A 3,882-nucleotide genomic window follows, 5' to 3' on the forward strand; every position below is an offset into this window, starting at 1 on the left:
TCGTTTGAAGGCGATATAAAGTGAGAAGGCGAAACATCCCTCGCCAGAGTTGTACGCTGGGTTTGGGACCCGAAACGTGAAAACACCAATGAAAAGAAGAAAACAACCAGTAAAGAAGAATATATCTAACATCTAGTGCGACATTTTTCAAAGCTATATCGCCAAAATTATTATTCACCTTGAAATTTTAAGATAAAATAAAATAGTTGTGAAACCCATGCAACCCCTTCATTCGCCAGCATTATAGAAAATTGTTTGCACAGAAGAAAATGGAAATGCCGTAACGTTAATGACAGTACTAATTTTTCACAAAAGACTAATTAAATTGAAGGCAAAGTCGACAAAACGACAAAACTGTAAATAAATTTTACGAATTATAATCAATTATATTACAATATCGAGAAAGTGGAACTCAAAATAAAGCAGGGTACGTACAAAACAGGTGCATGAAAGTCGAACGGCAATGAAACCAACTTTTACTTTAATATCCCTTCATCAGCCTCAAACATTTATATCAACTTTTACTTCCGCTGCTTCCGGCGCAATAAAAGGATTGATAAATGGTGACTTCCTAACATTTCTGCTGGTCACTAAACCTTTTAAGGCAAAGCGTGGTTCATTCTGTGCAGCTTTACATTGACTTGACCTCCTGACAGCGGCTACTTGCAACTCTGGATTTGGAAAAAAATCAGACATCTCTACTTACGGTAAAATATATACACATTTATGTATATGTATGTATTTGTATGCATAGACATATGACCTTTTCTGCTTCTTATTTTTTTTTGCTTCTTGAATGCATTGTTTTTGCTTTCAGCATCCTTTCGGCGAGGCATCTTCAGTTGATTTGCCAAGCGGCGTCAGGACTCCTCGTCCTTTTACGAGTATCCTATTTATCAATTGGCGGCTCTACCTTTGTACTTTTTTATCGAAATTGCACTTGTCTACAAGTGCTGGCCAAATACACTTTTATCTGAAAATTGGCTATAATTTCTATAGCTTGAACGCAGGGAGCCACGCATGTCCTTTTAGCATGCGACATGCGACAAGTGTAACCGCTGTTAGTGTTATTGGTTGTTGTTGTTTATTTTTTGTTTTGCCGTTAAGATTTTATTTTATTAGGTACGAGTAGTTTGTTTGTTTTTGTTTGCTATTAGTTTGTTTATTTGGCGGTATTTTGTGTCCGCCAATTGAAAATATTTGACTATTTGCGTCTCTTCTTCTGGGTTCAAGTAACTGAGTCTACTCAAATAGTAAATATCTGATAACTCTTAGAACTCATTGATAAATTGATGGCACTCAAAATTGGTGATAGTATTCGAAGATAACATGATATTTTGAATAAACCCAAAAATGATAATGTTTAAAACACTGCAGCATTATAGAAAATATCATCTCAAATTCAATTTTGATCTTCTGGAACGAAATTAGTTATTAACTTTCAACGCAATAAGCGTATTGCTATACTCAGCGACAGTGAAGCGATGTCAGCTTATGAAGTCAAATCGCTATTAGTGGAGCAGTGTATAGGAAATCTGAACCGCCAATCAGTTTACAATAATATCTACCTAATCTGAGTATCGGTATAAAGGGGTAGCCGGTAATGAGCTGGACGACGAACTAGCGCGCTTTGCGTCAGTTTCCAGGATGATGGGGCCAGAAATATGCATTGAGGTGGGATGCCACACCATAAAGGAGTTGCTCCGAATGAAGGTGAGAGTGCCGAAGGAACGGCGCTGGCAGCAGGCAACAGGTATGCGCCACGCCAGGCTGCTAGTGGGAGGTTACAAGCTAGCAAGGTTTAGAGATATGATCAACCTCCCCCGAGAAAGATTCCGTCCCTTTGTCGCGCTTTGCCCCAAAAATTTGCAGAAGTAGGCACAAGGCCCTTGGATGCATTACGTGAACAGGGATCACAGGGATCGAGTGCTTTGTGACTATATGTGACATAGGAGAGGAGACAAATAATTTCTTTGAGATGTGTTTATATGCTAGCTGGATGATCTGTAAAATCGACACTTATAGCGATCCGTTTCGGGATCCCCCGTTAAAACTTCAATTCCAAATATTCAAAGTTCTTATGACATATGAGAAGGATGGATTCATATGTATAAGTTCACGCAAGTGAGAAAAGATCTTTGTTCGCCATTCACTAAGGAGTAGAAAGAAACGATTATTTTTATGGCTCAAGCTCACGACTTCCGGTCTTAAACCAAATACCCTCTGGATAGCCAAGAAACATCCATTTGAAGGCGAGGTAAAGTGAGAAGGCGAAAAATCCCCTTACAGGGTTGTGCGCTGGGTTTTGGGACTTAAGTGTTGAGTTATTTAGTCGAAGAGACCGAAACCCATATCGTCGTCTTCCTCGGACTCCGACTCCTACTTTTTTGCTTCTTCCTTCTTTTCTGCAGCAGCGGCAGCACCAGCAGCTGGAGCAGAGGCAGCAGCAGCGCAACAAACTTGCTGAGGTCCTTGATGGCAGCAGCTTCCTTAAAGTCCACTTCGGTGGCAGCAGCAATAGCCAACAGATTCTTGAAACCATTGGCAGCGCTGTGTGGTGCCGAAGCAATAGTTGGGTAACCAATCTGTAACGATACGGCGGCCAAATTGGCAACACCAGCTTGGAATTTCGCATGCAGATCTTCAAGCTTGATGTCCAAGATCTCAGGTAAGAAAATGGAACCGGTGTCATACAGTCTGGTTGTGAACGAGGACAAGGCAAATTATCTCCTGTCATAGCTTCGAAGTCTATCTTGGAACCAGCATTAACACCAACAACAATGTCAGTCACGAAATCCAACGCAGAATAACAGAATAATCTCCACCCCGTTGAAAAGACCAGGTGGAAAAGGACCTGGCAACATTTGGAATCTCCAATTGGCGCCAGACAACGAAAAGAAAGAATGTCAAATTTGGGTAATTGTGAACCAGTTTTGCTTCGTACAAATTTTGGGTAAATTTTTGAACTGCAACTATCAGATCTAATTCAACACTCTCTAAGGACAGTACTGTATACACACCAAGTTTCGCTGATAAATTTAGAGCTTGTTAATTAAAATATATGCATATTTAATACCATACAAATTTCCAGAAATAATGTATGTTAGGATCTACTAGAGCGAATGCCAGTTGACATGGGCAGTTAGGGATGAAACCACGGCCATCACAGAGTCACTAAAAAAAAAGAAGTAGGTGTATGGAAAACTGGAATAGAAAGAAATCGCATACAGACAAGGAGTGAGTAGCAGAAGGTTTTCTCTCATTCTCAAAACAAAATGTTTTTATGATTTGCCATTTTTCTTGAAACTATTTGCCAAGCAATGACAAATCACGACAAATTATTTTAGTTTTCTGCATTCAACAACAAACAGCAGCAGAAATAAAAGCGACTTATTGATATCGATTAATTGTCCAGCACAAAAAGAGGAAATTTCATGGAATTTTGAATTTCCAAACGTTGACGAGAGACCAGTGCCATTCATGCGGAAATCGCATTGTGCAACGTGTGGACAAGGCATAACTATCAACTTTATATCATCAAAACATTGACAGTTAAGGGCAGACGAGACTAAAGAACGCAACTGTAAACAATTTATTGAATTTATAGAATTGAGCGAAGAAAGTACAATGGACAGTAGCACAACAAAGAGGCGTTTTCATGTAAGCAACTTTTGTTTGCACTGCCTGCCAGCAGCTAGCTGTGCTTGCAACATGGTTGAATTGAAAAGATGAGGCAACCGGTTGTTTGCTTAGCCAAAGGCGCGTTCTGGCGAAACAATGCAAGTGATTTGTGAAAAATGCTTTTGCTGTCAAACATATAGTATGTGTGTGCTTGTGACTTCCAGTTTCCTACTTTTCTTCTACTTTGTTGTTCAACAAAAG

At 39.6% G+C, this 3,882-nt stretch overlaps 1 pseudogene; it reads right to left on the minus strand.

Moving 5' to 3' along the window:
* Positions 1–2,328: 2,328 nt before the first annotated feature.
* On the minus strand, positions 2,329–3,518 carry LOC120773783 (annotated as a pseudogene).
* Positions 3,519–3,882: the final 364 nt, after the last annotated feature.

Source organism: Bactrocera tryoni, chromosome 4 (genome assembly GCF_016617805.1).
Source record: "Bactrocera tryoni isolate S06 chromosome 4, CSIRO_BtryS06_freeze2, whole genome shotgun sequence".
In the NCBI taxonomy this organism is placed as follows: Eukaryota; Metazoa; Arthropoda; class Insecta; order Diptera; family Tephritidae; genus Bactrocera; species Bactrocera tryoni.